General features: G+C 41.3%; 1 long non-coding RNA gene across 2 annotated transcripts in view; it reads left to right on the top strand.

Annotated features, from left to right (window-relative positions):
• Positions 1-24,734, top strand: part of LOC144687567 (uncharacterized) — a 53,126-nt gene extending 28,392 nt beyond the window's left edge. For both annotated transcript variants that reach the window (XR_013578169.1, XR_013578168.1), the window contains exons 2-3: positions 12,362-12,594; positions 23,631-24,734. This is a non-coding gene — a long non-coding RNA (uncharacterized LOC144687567). The remainder of the gene's footprint in view (positions 1-12,361; positions 12,595-23,630) is intronic.
• Positions 24,735-25,386: the final 652 nt, after the last annotated feature.

Below are 25,386 nucleotides of genomic sequence, written 5' to 3'. Positions count from 1 at the left end.
TCTCAGGCTTCCGCTGTTTTGAGCCCTCAGCATAAGCCTCCCTTTTTTTCATTATCCAATCCTGTATAGCCCTCGGCATCCAGGGTTCCTTGGATTTGTTGGTCCCACCCTTTATCTTTACTGGAATATGTTGGTCCTGTACTCTCCCTATTTCCTTCTTGAATGAGTCCCACTGTTCTGACACAGATTTACCTAAAAGTAGCTGCTCCCAGTCCACTCTGGCCAAATCATATCTAATCTTATTAAAATCGCCTTCTCCCAATTTAGAACTCTGATTTCTGGCCCATCCTTGTCCTGTTCCATAACAACCTTGAATCTAACGGAGTTATGATCACTATCTGCAAAATGCTCCCCCACTGATACCTCTACCAGTTGCCCAGCTTCATTCCCTAAAATTAAGTCCAGGGCTGCCCCCTCTCTTGTAGGACCTTTTACGTAATGGCTTAAAAAGCTCTCCTGGATGCATTTTAAGAATTCCGCTCCCTCTAAACCTACCACAGTATGACTAACCCAGTTAATGTTGAGGAAGTTGAAATCCCCCACTATTACTACCCTATTAGTTTTACACTTCTCTGAAATTTGCCTACATATCTGCTCTTCTATTTCTCTGACTGTTTGGGGCCTATAGTGCACTCCCAGCAATGTGATTGCTCCTTTTTTGTTTTTCAGTTCTACCCATATGGCTTCATTTGAGGAGCTTTCTAAGATGTCATCCCTCCTTACTGCTATAATTGATTCCTTGATCAATATTGCGATACCCCCTCCTTTTTTACCTCCTTCACTGTCTCACCTGAAGACCGTACATCCTGGAATATTGAGCTGCCAATCCTGGCCCTTCTCTCAACCATGTCTCTGTGACAGCAATGACATCATACTTCCATGTGTTAATTTGTGCCCTCAACTCATCTGCCTTATTTGTCAGATTCTTTGCATTAAAATCCCTCTCTGCCTGCACTTCCGTAAGCTGTGGGGTGACCATGTGTAAAAACATGCTATCCATGAAACTCTCAGCCTCGTGAATGCATCTCAGTGCCACCAGCTGCTGCTCAAAGTCTGAAACTGGGAGCTCAAGTAGCTGCATCTGGTGGCACTTCCTGCACATGTGGTCGGTCAGAGCACAAGGAGCGTCTAGGACTTCCCACATGTTGTAGGCGGTACATAACATGGGACTGAGCAGCCCTGCCATGCCTCTAGTTGAAAAAAAAACCCTTACTTTAAGTTAAATACAGTAAAAAGGTTAAATTATTTATGTACTTTAAATAAAAACTAGAACCCTGACCTTTCCTTAGCTTAATCTATTTTAAACTGGAGAAAAACACTTACCCACTACTCACCAATCAGCTCTCACCTTTTTGCTGACATCACTTTTTGAAGCTTCCCCACACTCGCGCTGGTTCTGATCTCTCCGCTGCTCTCTCACGTTGTCTTGTGATGTCACCTTTGTTATTTTCCACAAGAACTGACTGCAGGACACTCTTGCCAGACTGCTTCACTGCGATGCTGACTGCAGGACATTTTGCAGTTTAGAAGTGTAAAAATTTCCCCCTTTTTAAAAACACATATTTGAACCCCATAAACTTGCACACACACACAAAATAGGACAAAACAAACAGGACCCTGAAGATGCTGTGAATGGGAAAGTTTCTTTTAAAAAGATAAAATTCAAAGAGATCTCGACGCTGTTCATCTAACAGAATTCTGGTCACAGTAGGTCTGGAAGTTCCTTCAGATAGATTTTTTTGGTGAAACTGTCCTTGACTCTTATTTATCACAGCTTTGCAGACTTTAAAAAAAACAGGTGAGTTATCTTGATGAGATGTTTCTGAGGAAAGTTTAACACAAAGGTGGGACAAAGAGAGGGAAATAGAGAGTTTTTTTTATTGCAGCCTGCTTCTAAGGCACCCCCACACTCATCTGTGAGAGTTCTTAAAAAGACTAAGATGTTCCAAGAATACTTCTTAGGCCAGGTTATTAGCAAGGTTCTTTAGGCTGGCAACAGAAGTTCTTTGTTAACTTAGGTTTACAAAGTATCTCTTTTCTCTCCAGGTATTCCCTGCTGGACATCTATCTTGACCTGTGGTTTCTTGAAGAATGGCATACTCTCAGCCCCAAATTAATATTGCAAACTTTTAAAAATAGCTCAGGAGGAAGAATGTCCAAAATTCAATGCCCTTCAAATTATTTTCAAAAATGGGTTCCTCACACCTGGAACCCTGAGCGATCCTGGGTCTTGGGTGGGTGTAGTGCCAGCTGCAGCCAGTGCCTCCCTGATGGTGCTGCCAAGCAATGGCAAGGAGGCCAGCATCTCTCGGTGGGCAGGACTTCTGTCCCCAGGGTTCTTGACCCCCAGGTAAGGCTTGCCACTGCCCAGTTAAGTGTCTAATTGGCACATGATGCAGCAGGCCTTCCCAAAAAGAGGCGTGGCAGGGCTCTCACCGGCTCACAAGACCCCTTGTCACCTACATTAAATTCTGCCCAATGTCTATATAAAACTAAATACAAAAGCAAAAGGCTGCGGATGCTGGAAATCTGAAATAAGAACAAAAAATGCTGGAAAACAGATCAGAACAGATGCAATGGAGATGGAGAAACTGGGAGAATGGAATATAGTCCTTATAGGAAGCGTGTGAGCAAGTGTAGTTGAGGTAGCTGTGGGCTTGTAGTGAACATCAGTTGATAGCCTTTCTCTAGAAATTGAAACAGGTGAGTCAAGGAAGGATAGAGCCAGAGATGGGCCAGGTGAAGGAAGGGTGGAAAATGGAGACAAACAATGAATGGCGAGAGCTGGAGGCAGAATGATATCAGTAGTACTTCCTCAGTAGTGGAGGCAGTAATGCTACAGTCATTACTGTACCAAAAGAGGCGAGGGAGGGGACCCGAGTAGGATGGAATAATGAATGTTCCACATGTCCCATAACAAGGCAGGCATAACTCATAGTAGCACATTTTATTTGAAAAAAGTGAGTGGAGTTGAAGGAGAAGTTGTCAAGACTGAGAACAAATTCAGCCAGCGGGAAGAGGGTGGTGGTGGATGGGAACTGGTTGGGCTCTGTTTGAGGAAGAAATGCATAACTCTGAGACTGTCCTGGTGGGGGATGGAGGTGTAGAGGGATTGGACATTGTTAAGAATCTATATCTCCCAAGAACTATATACTTTTCTAAAAAAGAAATGGAAGGATGTTGAATTATTTGGACACACTCCTGAGATTTTTAAAATATTACAAGTTCACTTTGGTCTATGAGCAAGCAGTTTGTCCAAGAAATCACATGACTTCAGCTAAATGACCAGCAAAACACCAGTTATTTTGTTTACTTGAGTTCAACTAAAAAAAACTGTTGTCAGGATGTTGGCTCCTGTTAATTGGCTGAAAAACATCTGGCCTGGGAGGAATTCTGTTTGAACATGTTTTTTGAACTCAACGTGTCTCTCAGAGCAAACTGAAGGAAAGTTGCTCCTCTCTCTCCCTGTATTGCCTGCAGTCTAGAATGGTTGTTCATCTTCAGCCAGAAAATTTGCATCTCAGTATCTGTACTTGAAAGCCTGCAAAGCCACGACAAGTTTGGGTTAACAACAAGTGTTTCACTGAAGATCCTTTGGAAAGAACTTCCAGACAACTACTGTGACCGGCAATCCAACTTCGCATGCAGGAACACTAAATTGACAGCGTGAAGACCTTTTCGAACTTTATCCTTTTTCATAAAGTGTTCTCTTACACTAAACTCAGACATTATTTGTCTTGTCCTTTGTTTTTTTTGTGCGTGTTTGTGTGCTATGTGTGTGCTGGGATTTTAAAAGAGGTAAATCATTATACTTTTGGATTACAAATTGTATGTTAACCAGTTTTGCAACATATTTTAAAAAAGCAAGTTTCATTTCATAATAAAGCAACTATTCTGAGTTTATTGAAAGAAGCCTGGTTAAAGTCTCATTTATTCTGAGTCTAGCAGTAGTGAAGTTAAACAATTGGGCATTTTGTGAAATAAACATCTACACTTATGGTGCAACCTGTGAAGTAGTGCGGTTAGAGAAACAGTGCACCCCTCTCATTCCAGTCGTAGCATAGATTGGGGGCTCTTGCAGGATTTTGAAATGCAGACAACAGATGATTGGACGTGGATTAATACTGATTGGTAAAGGGTAAAAGGACAAATATCAGGTTTCATATATATATTGGTAAACCAAAATGGCTTTGGAAGTTGCTAAGACTCTTCTGGGAGCAGATGATGTAACAGTAGATTATTTGAAATCCTTGACTAAGGCTAAACTGAGAGAGTGAGCAGATAAAGTGAAGGTAGAAATAAAAGCAGGATTTTGTAAGGGTGATATGATTAAAGTAGTTACCGAGCATTTAGAATTAAAAGAGGAGACACCTGAAATTGGTGTATGACAGCTAGAGTTAACTAGGAATCAGTTGCAAATGAAACAGCTTGGGGTAGAAAGGAAGAGATAGAGAAAAGCAGAAGCTTGAACTTGAAAAAGAAAAGGAACTTAAAACTTGAAGTGGAGGAAAAAGAGTGAGAAGAGAAAACCTAAAAAAAAGAGAGAAATGGAAATGTGAAAACTTGACCTCCAGAGAGAGAAGTTAGCAAGGGAGGAAAGGAAGAAGGATAAAGAAAGAGAGGCAAATGAGAGAGAGAGAGAAGGAACGAGAAAGGGAATACCAGCTTAAAAGGCTAGAATTTTAAAAAGAGGCCTCAGATGCTGAGGTAAGTACTGATGAAGAAAAAGCTACCTAGAACTCAGTGTCCAGTAGGGAGATGTTTAAGTTTCTACAAGCCCTTACAAAGTTTGAGGGAAGGGATGTAGAGGCATTCTTCATTTCATTTGAGAAAGTAGCTGAGCAAATGAAGTGGCCAAAAGAAAACTAGACACTGTTCCTGCAAAGTAAGTTGGTGAGCAGAGCTCATGAGGTTTATGCATCACTTTCAGAAGAAATTTCTATGGATTATGATGCAGTAAAAAAGTTTATTCTTAGTGTGTGAGAGTTCGTCCTTGAGGCATACAGGCAGAAGTTTTGAAACATAAACAAACAGCCTGGGCAGACCGATATTGAATTTGAAAGGGTAAAGCAAAATAATTCTGACTATTGGATACAGACATTAAAAGTAGATGCCACGTATGAAGCTCTTAGGGACATAATTCTCCTGGAAGAGTTTAAAAATTCACTTTCTCCAGTAGTTAGAACACATGCCAAAGTCCAGAGGGTTACAACAGCGAGACAGGCAGCAGAGATGGCAGACGATTATGGGCTGGTCCATAAATTCAAATCCTTTTTCTGTCACCCCCACAAACCTAAGGAGGATAGAAGTGCGAGGCTGAAAAGAGGGCAGGTAGCCAGGGAAGAGAAGGGACAGTTGGGAATGCCCCAGAACACCTCTTCAGAACAGAAGGTGATGAGGGTGGAAGTGATATTCAAAGGCCTAAGTGTTTCTTTTGTAACAAGATGGGACACTTCATGCAGGCTGCTGGAAGTTGTGCAGGAAATCCATGGGATTTATTGGGGTACATAGGGGCAATTCAGAATAAAAGAACCCTGGCTGAAAGTACAACAGATCAAGTTGTAGTATTAACTACAGCTGATTGCCCAAGTGTGAACACTGCTGAGATTTCAAGGGAGGTGACTAAGGTACATGAGGGTTGCAAAGAATTTTTGTTGAGAAGAAAAGTAATCCCTTATCCCTCAAATGAGACAGCTAAACCTATAATTATATTAAGAGATACAGGAGCCACTCAAACACTTTTGATGGGGAAAGACATAACATTTCCACTAGAGAGCGCACTAAAAGCCAAGGTTTTAATAAGTGGTATTGGTGGGGAATATATACCTATGCCTTTGTACCGGGCGCTTTTGGAGTGTGACCTAGTGTCAGGGACAGTGACGGTAGGGGTTGTTTAGAAGTTACCTGTAAATGGAGCTCATTTATTCCTGGGAAATGATTTAGCTGGAGCGAAGGTAGTAGCTTCTCCCATAATTATTGAAAGCCCAAGTGAGATGAAGCAGCTACAGAAAAAGGTACCAGGACCTTTTCCTTCATGTGTGATGACCCGAGCAATGGCTAAGCAAAGTCCATCACAGACAGATATTTGGTTAGCTGAATCTTTTTTTAAAGGCTTGGATAATCCGAAAGGAATGTTTAGTGAATCTTCTTTAATTGAGGCTCAACAAGCCGATCCAGAATTAAATAAGATAGCACAATCAGCCCAAACTGAAGCTGAAGCAATTCCACAATGTTATTATGTTAAAAGTGAATTCTAATGAGGAAGTGGGAGAGCTCCTCACAGACCCGCAGACGAAGAGTGGACGGTTGTTCATCAGATAGTGATACCGCCCAAAGATCAGAGTGTTATTACAAATAGCACATGAAATTCCTATGGCAGGACCCGTAGGAATATGGAAAACTCGGGCAGGGATAAACTGGCATTTTTACTGGCCAGGTCTTTACAGGGACATGCTGCAGTTTTGTAAAACGTGCCATACATGCCAGATGGTAGGGAAACCACAACCTACAATCAATTTTTTGTGGAGCCATTTAGTAGAATGTTAGTAGACTTTGTGGGACTGTTACTGAAAATGAAATTGGGATACCAGTATATCCTGACTATTATGGATATGACAACTTGATTTTCAGAGGCCATCCCTTTGAGAACAATTACAGTTAAGGTCGTGGTAGAGAAGTTAACCTAATTTTTTTTGTTTACTCGATATAGATTCCTGATGGAGATCCAATCGGATCAAGGTTCCAATTTTATGTCTAAAATTTTTCAAAACATAATGAGTAGTTTGGGTATAAAATAGTTAGAGTGCATGGCATATCATCCACAGACACAAGGTGCTTAAGAGAGGTACCATCAAACTCTCAAAACAATGATTAAAGCATATTGTCATGAATATCCCCACAATTCGGACTGGATTTTCTTTTATTTGCCACCCAATATTCATGGAATGAATCTACTGGTTTTGGTCCTTTTGAATTAATTTATGGACAGGAGGTAAGAGGTCCTCTGAAATTAATCAAAGTTTTTAGGAGAGAAAGAAATGGATCCTGTACACTAGATCACGTGCCCATGTTCCAGAACCAGCTCATGGGAGCCTGAAAAGTGGCTCAAGAACATCTTAAAATTTCACAAACAAAGATGAAGGAATGAGCAGATAAGCAAGCTGAGACCCGAACATTTCAACCAGGGGATGAAACGTTAGTGTTATTGCCTTTAGAGGGGGAGTCTCAAAGCATGGTTCAGTGGTCCATACAAGGTAATTAAGAGGGTTGGGTAAAGTAAATTATTTGACAGACGCCTCAGATTGTAGGGAAAAAAGAATCAGCTGCGTCACACCAATATGTTAAAGCAATCCCATCATAGGGAGGTGAATAAGGAGGAGCAGGTTTGTCAGGTAGTAAGGATAATGGAGAATAAAAGAGGCAGTGAGAATGAGGCAGGAGACATCTCAGGCAGTTCACCAATTGAACCTCCTACCATCTGGTTAGCCAATACTGAAATATTAGGACAGTGAAACACCATATTCTTGTACTTAGAGGTAGGGCAAGAGAAGATCTAATGAGGTTACTTACAGAATTTAAAGGAATCTGTAGGGATAAACCCAGGTGTACAACTTCGGCCACACATGATGTGGATATAGGGAAATCTTCTATAAAACATCCTTATTGTTGAAGTCCGGAGAAACAGGCTTGGGCGAAAGCAGAAATTCAACAAATGTGGAAAATCACATAGTTGAACCTAGTCAAAGCAGCTGGAGTTCTCCTGTAGTGTTAGTGCCTAAACCTGGTGGGTCAGCCAGATTCTGCATATATTACAGGAAGGTTAATGCAGTAACAAAAACAGACTCCTACCCAATCCCTCATTTAGAAGATTGTATTGACAGGGTTGGCGGTGCCACATTCCTTACTAAAATTGATTTATTGAAAAGATACCGGCAAGTACCTTTAACATCGCAAGCTATATGCCAAATAAGCTATACCAATGCTGAGTAATGCCATTCGGGCTAAAAAAAAATGCTCCAGCCACTTTCCAAAGACAAATGAATCAAGTTATAACCAGTGTTCCTAACAGTGTGGTTCACTTGGACAATGTATTGATTTGCAGCAACACTTAGGAAGATAATTTAAAACATTTGGAAGCCCTATTTAAACAATTACAGTTGGCACATCTCATAATAAAACTTGCCAAGAGTGAGTTCGCAAAAGCGTAATTTATCAAGGACATATCGTAGGGCAAGGACAAGTGTTGCCAAGAACAGCCAAAGTACAGGCTTTGGTGGAATTCCCTGCCCCTAAAACTAAATGAGAAATCATGAGATTTTTGGGGGTATGCAACTTCTATTGTAAAATTTGTGCAAAACTTCAGCACAATAGCTGCTCCACTAACAGGTTTATTACAAAAGAAGGCAAAGGTAGTATGGCCATGAGAGTGCCAGGCAGCTTTTGAGAAGTTGAATGCAATTCTAACTAATGAATGGGGGTTAGCTGCCCCTTACTTCACTAAACCCTTCGAAGTGGCAATTGATGCCAGTGACTTGGTGATGGGTGCAGTCTTATTGCAAGGAAGTGAACTGGGCATAGAAAAGACAGTGGGGTCCTTTTTTAAAAAAATAAATTGGCATCAAGAGGTACCCTATGGTAGAAAAGGAGACTCTGGGATTGTTACTGGCTCTTAAACATTTTGAGCTATTTGTCTGTCATGGCTGTAAAGAAACATTAATATACACTGACCATAATCCCTTGGGCCCTTGTGGAAAAGTTTAAGACTCTTATGAAATAGATATAACTAAGTAAGTTATATTTGTATTTGTGGTTGTTAGGAATGAGTTTTAGCTTTAAAATTTAAGTTTGATTTGTATTTCTGTATTTGTGTTAAGGTCAAGTTGAGTTTTAGCTTCAATTTAAAAGGTGCCTGCATTTCAATGAGTTTTACGACTCTAAGCTAAGTTAAACAAACAAGAGTAGAGGAACTGGGCTGTTGCCTAGCAACAGGGGTCCAGAGAGGCCGGTCCCTCCCACAGACACACACGGAAGGAATTAGAAACAGCAGCTTGATTTGGAAGCTTTTTGATTTCAGTTGGTTTTGAAAGTAGCTTCCATGAGAGACTAGAGAAAAGGGGACAGATAGCCAGTCCCAAGCTAAAGAAAATATCCCAAAATCCAGGGGAGTGAAACACGAGGAAGTGCCAAGATGACCTTCTAGTCCAAGGGGAAGGACAGGAACCTGGAAAAGGTCCTGTTAAGTGAAGTTAAGAGTGAGGGGCAGAGAGAAAGTCTCTAAGCTTCAGATTTAAAGAGAAAAGAAGCTGCAGAAAGCAGATTTAAAACAAGAACACCTGCAAAAGGCAAGAAGGTCCAAAGAGACAATTGAAGGTCTGTAACTGTTTGCTACGGGCATGTGAAGCAGTGGTACAGTTGAAGGCATGAGTCAGTGGGAGCGTGTGTTTGGAAGACAGCTTGAATGCATGTGGTGCCCCAGGGAAGAGGAACATCAGAAGGAGAGTTTGAAACCCTGGAGCCGAGCTCTTGCAGAAGGTAAGTGAGAGAAAGTGTCAGTTTGGGAGAAGAATTCAAGGCAAGGTCTTGGAGAGTGGAGATTGGAAACCTTCATGTGAAAGACAGAGTGCAGCGAGAGCAGTTGGCTCATGGTGTGACAAGCTTCTCAGGGGGAGAAGAAGAGAAATCCATAGCACCTGGTTGAGGTGGCATCTGTCACTTGTTTTCAGAGTGTGGTGTGTCTGACCACAGGTTGCCAATTGGTTTACATGGACTGTGTACTTACCGTGAACATTAGAGTATAAGATAGCTTTTGTAATTTGTGTTACCCTTACAAATCTATATATATATATATATATATATATATGTAAAGGTATAGCTATGGGTGAAGGAGTATTGTAATATAGCACATTGTTTCTTGTTTAATAAATGTTTTATGCTTTCATTAAAAGTTCATTAGTTGACTTTGTTCAATAGCCCCTCACTATATATCTAAACAAACAAAGTTAGGAGCTATCAAGCTGGGTTCCACCATGGGATTTTACTTGTCCAGTGGTAACCTCAGCTGGCAATCATAATAACTCAATGTCAGACTGTTCCAATGGAGGTTGCTAATACAGCCTTACAACTTAAAGGTTGTCCATATTGCTGGGAGGGATAATATAATTGCTGATGCGTTATAAATAATGCAATTTTGTTAGAATAACATGGAAATCAAGGTGATCAGAGAAAGCTGTATAGGTTCTGTATAAGGAGTGAATGAAAATGGGTGCACATTTGAGTTTTTAAATATGTTATATGTTTTCCCTGTACACTTTGTAATGAAATGCATTTGGATATAGTGTTTCATTTCTTAAGGTGGAGGCATGCTAGGAAACCATATCTCCAAGGACCAAATGCTTTAAAAAATATATTGGAAGGCTATCGAATTATTTGGACATAGTTTTTTTTAAAGGTTATAAGTTCACTTTGGTCTGTGAGTAAACTGCTTGTTTCAAGACATCACATGACTTCAGCTAAATGACCAGCAGGACACCTGGGGAGTTATGAGTTATTTTGTTTACTTGAGTTAAAATCTTTTAAAAACTGCTGTTGCCAGGCTGTGGGCTCCAGCTGATTGGCTGAAAACACCTGGGAAAAGTTCTGTCTGAACATGTTCTTTTGAACTCAGTGTGTCTTGGAGCAAACTGTGAAGGGCGATTGCTCCTCTCTCCCCATATTGCCTGCAGTCTAGAGTCAGTGTTCACCTTCAGCCAGAAAATTCTCATCTCAGTATAACTATTTGAAAGCCTGCAAAGCCGCGACAAGTGAGAGATAACAATGACAACATTTCACCGAAAATCCTTCCTAAAGGACTTCAAGACAAATACTGTGGTCAACAATCCATCTTCACTTGCAGGAACACCAAATTGACAGCACCAAGACTTTTTTTAAAACGTTATCCTTTTCATAAAGTGTTCCCTTACACCAACCTCTGCAGAGACCTTGTCTTGTCCCTTGTGTGTGTGTGTGGGGATTTTAGAATAGGTAAATCATTACATTTTTGGATTACAAATTGTATGTTAACCAGTTTTGCAACTTATTTTTTAAAAGTTTCATTTCTTTTATTCAATTTTTTAATTTCAATTATTCTGAGTTTATTGAAAGAAGCTGGTTAAAGTCTTTTATTCAGGCTCTAGCAGTAGCAAAGGTAAACAATTTGGCATTTTAGTGAGTAATTTAAATATTTACACTTATGTTGTGACCTGTAGAGTAGTGGACTAGAGAAGCTGCACACTCCTCCCATCCCAGTCATAACAACGTTCATAGTAAAGAAGCAATTAAGACTGAAGCACTCCCTCAGCATTGCACAAAGTAATCAGCCTAGATTTTGCATTCAAATCCCTGGACTAGGGCACTCAGATAAGACCATGGCATGTGTAGCCTTGTGCAGGACATTGTGTGAAGACATGATATGACAACTAGAAAAGTAATAAAAATAAACATTAAAAAACTCTTTTTTCTTTTCACTTCAATCTGTAGTAAATTGGTATTTTGTCTATAATTTCCCTGATTATTTAATGTTAGTTGGGACTATTGGGAAAATTAAGTGAACATCTCTCCATCCCAGCTGCTGGTTGCTATTCTTAGTTGCTCCAAAGGCAGAGTTGTAACCTCTGTCAGTCTGTCACAACAAGAATCATAGAATGGTTACAGCACAGAAGGCCATTCAGCCCATTGTGTCTGCAAGAGCAGTTCAACTAGTTCCACTCCCCAGACCTTTCCCCTTAGCCCTGTAAGTTGTCGCTCTTTGGGTGCTTATCCAATTCCCTTTTGAAAGCCAGGATTGAATCTGTGTCCACCACCCTCTAAAGCAGCACATTCCAGATCCTAAACACATTGCATAAAAAAGGTTCTCCCTCATCTCACCATAGGTTCTTTGGCCAATAACCTTAAATTGGCGAACTCTGGTTCTCCACCAATGGGAATAGTTTCTCCCTATCCACGCTGTCCAGACCCCTCATGATTTTGAGCACCTCTTTCAAATTGCCTCTCACCTTCTCTTCTCTAAGGACAGTGCCAGCTTCTCCAATTTATCCATGTAATTGAAGTTCCCTCATCCATAAACCACTTCCTTAACTAACAATATATTGAGAGGCTTGCTTCTCTTATATGGGGGAGACAGTGGCATTACGGTTGTGTCGTTTAACTAGTAATCCAGAGACTTAGGCTAATGTGCTGGGGACATGGATTCAAATCTCACCATGGCAGCCAGTATAACTTAAATTCAATTAACAAATCTGGAATATAAAGCTAGTCTCAGTTTCATGGTCACCAGCATTATCATTGATTGTCGTAAAAACCCATCTGGTTCACTGTTATCCTTTAGGGAAGGAAATCTGCCATCCTTACCTGGTCTGGCCTACTGGTGACTCCAGATCCACAGCAATGTATTTGACTCTTAACAGCCCTGTGCAATGACCTAAGCAAGTCATTCATTTCAAGGGCAATTCGGGATTTCCAACAAATGCCGGCCTTGTCAGCGACACCAATATCCCATGAAAGAATAAAGAAAAAATATGCCACCAAGACCTCGGTAACACTTCTCAGTCACATTTAATGGTAAGTCAAATTTATTTTATTGATCCAATTGCGTCATTCAGCATGTGATTTACTCCCAGCCCTTCCTCCTTTTTCCTCTGTAGAAGTGGCAACCAAATAAAAACAACCTTGGCATAAAATGCAGGAAAATTAAAAACTTTGTCAGCAACTGCTCTTACAATTCAGATAATTTGCTTTCTACCTCTTGCATCCACCCCCTCTTTGATGTAAAATCTCTTAAAACACTCTGCATTCCACTTCCCTGCACATTACTGCACTCCCCTCCGCAACCCTGTACCCTGCAACAACACATTGATTCCACTATTTCCCAATTAGCTAATTGACCAAATCAATAAAACTAGGGTTCTGATCTTCAGCCTGACCTGTTACTGATGCCACCGTTCAAATTTGTAATTAAGCCATAAGCAGATGTGCACCTACATTCTACTTGACATAGTACAATGTTCCTATCTTTTAAAAAAAAAAGTGCATCATTTGACTATTCCCCCCAAAACTATTAAAGATCACAAAGTATTTTTGTGAACATGAAAATGTGACTTAAGATAAGAAAAAAATATGGGGCACTCCTCTGTAGTGGAAAACTAAGATAGAAACATAGAAAATAGGAGGAGTAAGTCATTTGGCTTTCGAGCCTGCTCCGCCATTCAGTATGATCATGGCTGATCCTTTATCTCAACATCATACCCCCGCTTTCTCCCCATGCCCCTTTGACGCCTTTAGTGTCTAGAAATCTATTTCCTTCTTAAATATATTCAGTGACTTGGCCTCCACAGCCTTCTGTGGCAGAGAATTCCACAGGCTCACCACCCTCAGTGAAGAAGTTTCTCATCTCAGTCCTAAATGACCTATACTGTATCCTGAGACTGTGACCCCATGTTCTAGACCTCTCCCCCGCCAGAGGAAACATAATCCCTGCACCCAGTCTTTCCTGTCAGAATTTTATATGTTTCGATGAGACCCCCTCTCATTCTTCTAAACGTCAGTGAATACAGGCCTAGTCAACCCAATTTCTCCTCATACGACAATCCTGCCATCCCAGGAGTCAGTCTGGTGAACACTTGCAGCACTCCCTCTATGGCAAGTATGTCCTTTCTTAGATAAGGGAACCAAAACTCCACACAATACTCCAGGTGTGGTCTCATGAAGGCCCTGTACAGCTGCAGTAAGACATCCTTGCTCCTGTACTCAAGTCCTCTCACAATGAGGGCTAACATACCATTTGCCTTCTTAACTGCTTGCTGCACTTGCATACTTGCTTTCAGTGATTGGTATACAAGGACACCCAGGTCTCTTTGTACACCAACATTTCCCAATCTATCACCATTTAAAAAATATTATACCATTCCTTTTTTCCTACCAAAGTGGATAACTTCACACTTATCCATGTTATACTGCATCTGCCATGTATTTCCCCTCTCACTCCACTTGTCTAAATCACCTTGAAGCCTCTTTATATCCTCACCACTCTAATTCCCACCAAGTTTTGTGTCGTCAGCAAACTTAGAAATATAACATTCGGTCCCCTCATCCAAATTATTGATATATATATATTGTGAATAGCTGGGGCCCAAGCCTGCGGTAATCCACTAGTCACTGCCTGCCACTCCGAAAAAGACCCATTTATTCCTACTGTGTTTCCTGTCTGCTAACCAATTCTCAATCCATGCCAATATATTATTACCCCCAATCCCATGTGCTTTAATTTTGCACACGAACCTCTTACGTGGGACTTTATCAAAAGCTTTCTGAAAATTGAAATACACCACATCCACTGGTTCTCCCTTATCTATTCTGCTAGTTATGTCCTCAAAAAGCTCCAGGTTTGTCAAACACGATTTCCCTTTCATAAATCCGTGTTGACTTTGTCTAATCCTGTTGATATTTTGTTTTTTTTTAAAATGTCCTGTTATCACATACTTTATAACAGACTCTAGCATCTCCCTGCTAATGATGTTAGGCTAACCGGTCTGTAAGTCCCTGTTTTCTCCCACCCTCCTTTTTTAAATAGTGGGGTTACATTTGCCACCCTCCAATCTGCCGGGTCTGTTCCAGAATCTACAGAATTTTGGAAGATGACAACCAATGCATCCACTATTTCCATAGCCACCTCTTTTGGTACCCTGGGATGCAGATTAACAGGCCCTGGGGATTTATCAGCTTTCAGTCCCATTATTTTCTTCAGCACAATTTTTTTTAGGAATACTAATCTCCTTCAATTCCTCCTTCTCACTAGACTCTTTGTTCCCTAGTATTTCTGGAAGTTGTGTCTTCTTCCTTGAAGACAGAAATAAAGTAGTTGTTCAATTGCTCTGCCATTTCCTTGTTCTTTATTATAAATTCTCCTGTTTTGGACCAAAAGTTTCGGACCACAGTATTATTGCTAATTTGGTTTGCCCAGTCTATATGTATATTGAAGTCACCCATTACTGTAGCATCCTTGTTATATGCATCTCTAATTTCCTGTTTAATACCACCCCTACCTTACTACTATTGCTTAGAGGCCTATAGACAACTCCCACTAATGTTTTCCGCCCCTTTATGCTTCTTGGCTCCGCCCAGACTGATTTAACATCTACATTTTCTGAGCCAATATCCTCTCACTGATGCAGATTTCATCCTTAACAAACGCCACCCGACCTCCTTATCCTTTTTGCCTGTCCTTCCTAAATATCGAGTACCCTTAGACATTCAGTTCCCAGCCTTGGTTACCCTGCAGCCATGTCTCTATAATCGCAGTGCCTGTTTACATCTATTTAAACTGTTAATTCGTCTACCTTATTGTGAATGCTCCATGCAGAGACAGTGCCTTTAGGCTTGTCTTTTCAATATTTTTACACATTATTTTGGTACTATGGCCCTATTTGCTGCCAACCCTCATTTCCTCTGCCTGCCACTTTGCTTTCTACTTTTCTTTCATTCATATCTTTGTTTCACTCTCTTATTTAAGAAATAGGAGTAGGCCATTCGGCCCCTCAAGCCTACCCCACCATTCAATAAGGCATAGCTAATCTGCCCCAAGCCTCACCTCCTCTTTCATGCCAGCTCCTCATAGCCCTCAACTCCCCGAAATTTCAAAAATATATCTACCTCCTCTAAATACTTCGTGATCTAGCCTCCACATCTCTCTGGGGTAGAGAATTCCAGACATTCACTACCCTCAGGGAAGAAATTCCTTCACATCTTAGCTTTAAACGAGTGTTCCATTATTCTGTAACGATGTCCCCTAGTTCAAGATTCCCCCACTAGTGGAAATATCTTCTCAACATCTACCCTGTCAAGCCCCCTCAGAATCTTGTACGTTTTAATGAGATCACCCCTCATTCTTCTAAACTCTAATGAATAAAAGCCTAACCCTGTTTAACCATTCTTGATAAGTCAATCTCTTCATTCCAAGAATCAGCATAGTGAATCTCTTTTGAACTGCCTCCAATGCCAGTATATTCTTTCTTAAATGCAGGAACCAAAACTGTACACAGTATTCAAGGTGCAGCCTCACCAACACCCTGTACAGTTGTAACAACACTTCCTTTTCTTTAAATTCCAACTCCCTAATACGGCCCAAAATTCCATTTGCCTTCTTAATTACTTGCTGCACCTGCATGCCAACTTTTTGTGTTTCATGCACAAGAACACCCAGATCCCTCTGTGCTGCACTTTTTTGGAGTCTCTCTCCAATTAAATAAGTCTGCCTTTTGATTCTTCCTACCAAAGTGCATGACCTCACTTTCCTACATTAAACTCCATCTGCCAAGTTTTTGCCCACTCACTCAACCTGTCTATATCCCCTTGCAGATTCCTTCCGTCCTCATCACAACATGCCTTCCCACTTATTTTTGTAACGCCAGCAAATTTGGATACATTACACTCTGCCCCTCCTCCAAGTCATTAATACAGATAGCAAATATTGAGGCCCTAGGACTGATGCTTGTGGCATTCCACTAGTTATGACTTTCCAACCTGAAAAAGACCCATTAATCCTGATTCTCTGTCTTGTGTGTGTTAACCAATCCTCAATCCATGCTAATACGTTATCCCAAGTACCGTGAGCTCCTATCTCGTGCAATAACTTTTTATGTGGCACATTATCGAATGCCTTCTGGAAATCCAAATACACTATATCTACTGGTTCCCCTTTATCACCCTCAACAAACTCTCGCAAATTTGTCAAACATGATTTTCCTTTCACAAAACCATGCTCTGTTTGATTGCGTTAATCTTTTCTAAGTGTCCTATTTCTTCCTTAATAGTGGTCTCTAACATTTTCCCAACGACGGATGCTAGGCTGACTGGCCTATAGTTTCCTGCTTTTTGCCTCCCTCCTTTCTTGAACAGGACATCACATTAGCAGTGTTCCAATCTGCTGAGACCCTCCCAGAATCCAGTGAGTTCTGGAATATTTCGACCAATGCCTCCACTATCTCTGCAGCCACTTCCTTTAAAACCCCGCTCAGGTTCCCAATTCCCTGCCCCTCTAGTTTAAACCCTCCACCACAGTACAAGCGAATACCCCTGCGAGGATATTAGTCCCGATTTTACTGGGGTGCAACCCGTCCAGCTTGTACAAGTCCCATCTTCCCCAGAATCAGTCCCAATGCCTCAGGAATCTAAATCCCTCCCTCCTCCACCATCTCTCCAGCCACACATTCATCTGGTCTATTCTCCTAATCCTGATCTCACTAGCATGTGGCACTGGGAGTAATCCTGAGATTACTGCCTTTGAGGTCCTGCTTTTTATTTCCTAGCTCCCTATATTCTGCTTTCAGGACCTCATCCCTCTTTTTACCTATGTTGTTGATAAAAATATGGAGAACGGCCTCTGGCTTTTCAGTCTCCTTCAGAATGTCCTGCAGCTGCTCAGTGACATCCTTGACCTTGGCACCAGGGAGGCAACAAACTATCCTGGTGTCATATCTGTGACTGCAGAAATGTCTATCTGTTCCCCTTACGATAGGATTCCCTATCACTATTGCTCTTCCACATTACCCTCCCCTATGCCACCCCCCAAACATGCAGCTGAGCCACACATGGTGCCACAGACTTGGCTTTTGCTGCATTCCCGAGAAATCGTCTCCCCCAGCAGTATCCAACAGAAAATCCGTTTGAGGGGGAGACAGACCTGCACTACCTGCCTAGTGCTTTTACTCTGTCTGGTGGTCACCCATTCCCTTTCTGCCTGTGCACTCTTTATTTGTAGTGTGACCACTTACATGCTATCCAGTGACTCCAGCTGCAGCTCCAAAATGCGGATTTCGAGTAGCTTCAGCTAGAAAGACTTCCTACATATGAGGTCACCCTGGACACTGGAAGTATCCGACTTCCCACATCGCATAGGAGCAGCATTCCACTTGGCCAAACTGCCCTGCCATGACTTACCCTTAAGTTACTCCCTTTACTTTTACTTCGAGTTTAGAGAATATTAACAGAAGAAATACTCACCAGGTCCTACTAAACAAGGCTGCCGCTCTTCTTTTGGAGGAAAGGTAGAAAATGTAAGGAACACCTCCTTCCCCCTTCACTGAACTCCCTCTCCCAAACTCCAACTTAAGCACTCCAGTGCAGATATTCATGTCAATAAGGAACATGCTTTGCTTAAAAAAAACTTTACACCCTAGTTCCTGTTCTCTATGTCTTTATTACCATTCAGCAAGCTATACAAGTGTTCCAGGGAGGATACATATCACAATGATGCTCCCTTACCATAAAGCATCTAGTTTTCACTCTGTCCAACAGCTGGCCTCAAGTCTTCCTTCTGGGTGAGGTTCTGCAGTTACAGCCATCTGATTATAGTGAGGCCCAGATAGCAGACTACCTTACCCTACTAATATATAATCGCTGTCCTCTTTAAATCCTTTGAGACACTGTAGAGCAGCTGCCCAGCCTCAACCAACGCCTCTGTGCAGCTGAGCCCAATCAGACAGGCTTTGTTGATTCAAGTTTTTATCTTCCATCCTTCTGAAGTAGTAGTGGTACACTTTCTACCCTTTAAACTGTTCAGCAGCAAAAACTTGCTACAGAGAGAAAAGGAGTCGTAATGAAGAGATAGATGGATGAGTCTTTGGACAGTCCTGTTGTGATAATGCAAAGTCATAACACAAAGACTTAGGGTGTTGTGACTGCAGAAAGCTGATCTCTTCATTGCAAACAAATATTTGATACTTTAGCTAAAATTTGAGTTGCGTGTGGTTTGTGTGCATTTTGTTGTAAGTCACTGGAGAACAGCATGCCAATGTTCTGCAATGTAAAATTGAACAGTATTGCTTTATGGACTTAAGGTAGGGTTCATAAATCATATAGGAATCAAGCTTGCAAATTGTCTGATTCTACCTGGATAATGGCCAGGGAGAGGAGTGGAATTGGTGGCAAAGGAGCAGTTTGTGGCAAGAGCCAAAATCAATGGCATTGGACTTCTTGATATTTAGGAGGCATTTTGTTCTCAACCATGATTGGATGTCAGACAAGCAGTGTGACAAATCAGAGACTGTGGATGGGTGCGAGGTGAGATTGAATTGGGTGTAGTCATTGTAAATGTGGAAATTGACATTGCATTTTCAGATGTCACCAGGGGGACAATATGGAACCAAGAATAGATCTTTTGGCAGCTCCAGATGGGGGTGCAGCATCAGGTACAGAAGACTTTGCAGGTGATTCTCTACTACAAGTGGATAGCTAAGATTGAAACCAGACATAGGGAGTACCACCCAGCTGGGAAATGGAGGAGAGGTGTTGGAGGAGGATGGTGAGCTCAACTGTGTCAAAGGTTGCAGACAGGTCAAGGAGCATGAGGGGGTGGGGGGATAGTTTACCATGTTACAGTCACCTAGGATTTCATTTGGGACATTAAGATGTGACAGTAACTTGACAGTGGCAGAAGCTTGATTGAAGGGGTCCAAAAGTGGGTTTGCAGGAAAGATGGCCATAGATTTGGTGGTAACATATTCAAGGACTTTGGAGAGGAAAGAGACACTGGAGATGAGGCTATAGTTTGCAAGGACAGAGAGGCCAAGATTAGGTTTTTTCTAAGGGGGTTTGAAGGGGGAGGGCAAATTACCTGAGAGAGAACTGTTAAATACCAGTTCACATGGGGGTTAGAACAGGAAGTTGGGATGAGCAGTCTGATGGGAATAGAGGGAGCAAGAGGTGGGTCTCATGGACAAGGTGAGTTTGGAAAGGGAATCAGGGAAGATAGGAAAGAAATTGAGAAAGGTGCGAGAAAGGCTAGGTCAGGGTTAATTTTAGGGGATGTTTGGCTTGTTGGGCTAGAACAGAGGGAAGCCACAGATGCAGCTGAATGGTCCCAATCTTAGTGCCAAGGGTCCACAAGCTCCTGACACTTCTGGTTAGAGGTGAGGCTGGAGGAAGCCAATGGTCATTTGAGGGCCATTGAGGCTCGATTGAGAGAGAAAGACACACAAGGTTTGTCTGGGAATCAGACAGGTCAAGTTGGATGTAGAATAGGTTTCTGGCTGAATTCTATGTCAGTTAATTTCATTGACGGATACAAAAAGAGGAAGTCATTTGGCCTATCTTACCTAACCCACTCCAAGGCATTATGGTTCCAACACAGAACTTCGCTATTTCTTATATGATGTGTCGATTGTTCTTTGGCTGAAGAGCTTCCTGTTAAACCATAAATATGCCTTACATTGGGTGGAACCTGCTGCCTTCTTGTCCTAACAGTTTAAATCGTAGTGCTGCATGTTAATTTTTTTATACTGTTCACTATCGTGATATCCCTGTGTTGTCTGTTTTCAAGGTTAAAACATCTGAATTGTATGACTTCTGTAATGCATCTGGGTTTTAAATGTCTTCCTGGTGACCAGAGCAGATCATGGTGCTGAAAATGTGGTCTGACATATCTTTAGCTGTATGGCATAACATTTTATTTCCTTTTTGATTGCTGGTACACATTTAGCACCAAATCTACTATTACCCATCTATTTCAAATTCACTTGTACAGCAGTTGCAGATCATGAAGGAGAAAAACTCATCAGGATCATGAATGCTCCACTCCCATCCTACAACTGGTTTAGTCCCAGCCCACCAACCATCGACCCATCTCTCATACTCGAAAAGGCAAAAAAAAGCATCTGGAATTTCCACAGAGATTTTCCTAATTATCCAGCGTAGCTTCAGCAGATCACCACCAGAAATCCTGGAGAAAAGAGTGACCTTGATCTTCCTGTCAATAGTTCCCCTCTGACCCTTAGGGCAAAACCCAGGATGGCCCAGACTTCCTTATTGTTTTCCAAAATAGTTTATTTTCAGATACTTGGGACTCTTTTTAATATTCCCACCACTAGGGCATTCAAACCCTGAGATATCTGGAATGCTTGAGCTTCTCAATGATCCTTCTTTATGCTTTAAGGACATGCAACTCGTTTATGTAACACACTTAATGTAATAACATGCCTCAAGGTGCTTCAGTGGAGCATTGTGAAACAAAGTGATATTGTGCCACATATGATATTTGGTCAGGTGACCAAAAGCTTGGTCAAAGTAGTAGCTTTTAATAAGTGTCTTAAAGCAAAGCAAGGTAGGGAGATGGAGAGAGATGGAGAGGTGGAGGGAGGGAATTCCAAAGTTAGGGCCAGGACAGTTGAAGGAATGGCCATCACTTGTGGAGAGATTAAAATTGGGGATGTTTAAGAGGCAAGAATTAGAGGAACACAGACACTTCAGAGGGTTGAGAGCCTGAAGGAGATTCAATGCATAACACATAATTCAATCCCCATGGTCCATAATGATGAGGCATCATTTGCATAATTTAACCCTCACCTCAGTGAACAGTCTCATTACTTGACCTTATCTTAAATGCAAGAGCGGTAGAATATGCCCCACATATACAACTAGCTCTCATCACAAAGATTCAGCTATTGCAGTTGAACGTAAAGTGGTCATGTTCAAGGTCACAGCTCTTGGGTGATGTATACAGTCCCAAATCAGGGTTATATCTTGAGGAAATGCTTTAATCTTCACTGCACTCTCAAATGAGAGATAAGTATTACCATAAGTGATACAGGTATAATTCTTTGCATAATAATGCATTTTGTCTAAGAGCAGCTGGAAATGGGAAAGCTTCTCCCCAAATGCCCTTTCTTTTTTTTAAAAAAAGAGGCCAGAAGTACACAAGATGAGTTAAGAGACCAGAAGAGTTAAATCTGCAATATGGTCTGTGAGCCAGGACAGCTACAAAGACGATAACACTGGCCTGTCTCATGGAGACAGGAACAGAAGGGAGAATCAGCCAGTGTTTTCATTCATGATCATCTACTAGTTATGCCTCCTGACAGCATAAAGACCTCAGGACATCCCAAACCACTTTACAACCAATGAAGTATTTTGGAAATGTAATCACTGTTCTAATGCAGGAAACACAGCAGACAATTTGCACATAGCAAGGTCCCACAAATGGTAATGAGGACCAGATAATCAATTTTAGTGATAAAAACAAAAAACTGCGGATGCTGGAAATCCAAAACAATAAACAGAAATACCTGGAAAAACTCAGGTTTGGCAGCATCGGCGGAGAAGAACAAAGTTGACGTTTGAGTCCTCATGACCCTTCCTATTTTTACTTAGTTCTGTTGAAGGGTCATGAGGACTCGAAACGTCAACTTTGTTCTTCTCAGCCGATGCTGCCAGACCTGCTGAGTTTTTCCAGGTATTTCTGTTTTTGTAACCAATTTTAGTGATACTGATTGAAGGATAAATATTGGCCAAGATATTGGAAGAACTCCCATGCTCTTCGAAATAGTGCCATGGAATATTTTGCTCCCACCTGAGTGGGTAGATAGACCCCTGGTTTAACATTTTACCAACAAGGCAGCACCCACCATAGTGTATCATTCCCGCAGTAATGGATTGTCAGCTTAGATAGCTGTCCTCTCATTCAAGGGGCATGAATTGACAACTAATGTCTCACACCAGTGCTATCCAGAGCCACAGCTGGCAAAACATACATACACACATAGCAGACAGTCTGCCAATGTTTGATACAAAGAACCTCATATGCAGCAGTTGGGTGAGTTTGGTCACCATCTAAGATGTATTCCAGCACAACCAAGGCAGAAAATTGAAGAGAAATGTGTTAAAGCTGCTTCTAAACATGAATTTTCATTTCTACAAAAATGCATTCAAGGTTCTTTATTGCCTCTATAAAGTTGTTCTAGAAGCAGAACAGCAGGACTAATCCAACCCCTGATAAGGTAATCAGCCTTTTATTTCACTTTGAATAAGCCTTCGAGGTTAAAGTTGCTCTTCTGTCTCTGAAACCCTGAACAAAACCCGCATGTTTCAGAAAACATACATATAAAAAAGGATGCTTCTACTCAGAGGGGTATGGAATCGCCAAACATTTCTGAAGCTCGAAATAAAATCCTCTTAGCACTTGAAGGCTAGCTGAGCAGATGTTACAATATAATTTGAATTATCTGACCAAATCACTCACCATTCTCCCCAACAGGTGTGAAGTTGGTCTTCTGCCTAAGCAGGAAATACTTTGTTGCATCTCTTTCCCAAGAATGCCTGTCCCAATGTCCAAACTATTATACAATCTATCCACACATGAATGAGAAGCACTGGAATTATCCAGTAGTACACTGGGGTTCAAGTTTAACATTGCTGCACCCATTTTACCAGCCTAAAACTTAGCTCAACAATAACCAATTTAGCAGGGTAGAAGTTGCATCACTACTAAATTGGTTGTGACCTTTCTTTCAGATTATTAAATGGCAAGTGACGGACAGAATGGGGATTGTGCAATTTCCCTATCAATGACAGCTGGAAACCACACTGTGGCCGAAATTGATTTTACCCAACTAATTGTATTATATAACTATGCTCCACTTAGACTGCATTTTTCTGGAGAAATAATCCTGCTTCAAATCAGGAGGCTCTGCTGTAGTTTTGGACATGAGTTCTGATTGCTATAGGTCATTGAAATAGATGGTGGCTGAAAAAATAGACTGTTGTATGTCCCACCCCACCTTATTTGCACTGACTGATAGTGATGTTAATACTCCGTTTTCTTTTTTCAGCAATCTTGACAGCAACCTGAAATAAGATTCCTGCATTCATCTGAGCCAGAGTCCAAAACGGACCGCAGTTGACTCCCATGCCTGGATCTTGAGCAGCCTAACCAGTGGTCCTTAAAACTTGGCTCCTTTGGCTGCCCATTACCAGAATCGTACTCGGTTTGGTGCGCTAAGGAATTTTGGCATCATTGATCAGAGGTCCAAAATGTAACAGCGAAGAGACAAATGTGTTCTCAGACTAAAATTTAGAAATGTGTATTTGCCAAATGTATTGTAGTATACCTGCTTATTTTCCAGCCAATATTAGACAGAATTGGAAGAAACAGCATCCTCACCCTCCCAGTTTATGTTGTTTATGACCCTAAGGTTAAAAGTATTTTTTTCATATTCTAAGAAACATCAGTTTAAACTGTTCATTGATGCCAGTCATTACAAAATTATTCTTTGTTAGTCACATTAAACAAAAACTAATGAGCTTTACCCCTCACTGTTCATCTAGACCACTTGGTGATCAAAATCCATGAACAGCAATTATCATAGAAAAGCTGATACAGCCCACTACAAACCATCACTGTGCAAAGTTGCCAAATCTCTGGCCTGATAGCCAACAAGGCTGCAAAAGGTAAAACATAGATTGGTCACTGATCCCTTGGTCAATGCCTTTGTTCAAAGCTGACACTAAGCAGCAATTTTCTTCAGTGCCTCTAGGTATCAAAGATCAGAAAAATACCAAAAGTAGGTGACTGGGCTGTGCTGTGATGCCCTCTTTGTTTAACCTATAAACACACTAACCAACTCAGCTCACATGAAGAATGGTCACATGGACAAGGCAGCATTTGATATCCATGGAATCATACCAACAGCATGAGATAACACTTTAAATAAGAGAAAAGGAAAAGGGAACTGAAGAAATAAAACTGTATAATGCTTTTAAAATAAAATGGAACCCTTCAGAAAAGTTTTAACTGGGTTGCAGCGTGGAACACACGGCTTTGCACAATGAAAGCTGCTTGCATATACTACCTTGTATTTTACTCATTTGTAAAGAATTTTGATCTATGGATTCCAGCTCCTGTGAAAATAAATGAATTGTTTTTTAATCCTTCATTCTGCTCTTAGGATTGCTTGGCTGCCTGGAGGGAAGGAAACTCAATTCCTACTCCCACTCGATGGTAGGAGCTTCACACATCCAAAAAGGGGACACAAACTCCTTTTTAAACTGCAGCCCCACTATAATTGACAGAGCTTTCCTCCACTCAGCATATAGCTGAAGGAACAGTGCAACCTTCTGATTCCCCCATTACAAATCCGATTGGAGAGGGAACCAAGTCTGATTCCACAATTGGCAGGATAGAATAGACATTCCATTTGTATACAGCTTGTTAATTGGCAAAATGTACTTACAACCAAATAGCTTTGACTATGTCCAAGATGCTAAATAATAGGGTTTGCATACACAAGCATCCAGGTCAGTGAAACAACTGTATAACTATGCTCCCCCCAACCCCCATTTCCCAAAATAAAGTTATGTTTGGTTTTTCTTTCAGCAAGCTGTCTGGCACATGGAACTGGGTTTTATTCCTGGGTTATTGGTGCTCTATTACATCATCGTAAGGGTTTTGGATGGGGTCAGTATTGATCTCACAGCTCACATTTTTGTAATCCTGCCTCTTTTTAACCAAGTGTGGACACAAAGCAGCAACCTCTGCCATCTATCCTTCACTTCCAGTAAACTGGAAAGTGCAGCCGGAGATCAGAA

The sequence above is a fragment of the Cetorhinus maximus genome, chromosome 12 (genome assembly GCF_964194155.1).
Source record: "Cetorhinus maximus chromosome 12, sCetMax3.hap1.1, whole genome shotgun sequence".
Classification (NCBI taxonomy): Eukaryota; Metazoa; Chordata; class Chondrichthyes; order Lamniformes; family Cetorhinidae; genus Cetorhinus; species Cetorhinus maximus.
The sequence above is the reverse complement of the archived record's forward strand: the minus strand, read 5'-3'. Positions and strand labels throughout refer to the sequence as shown.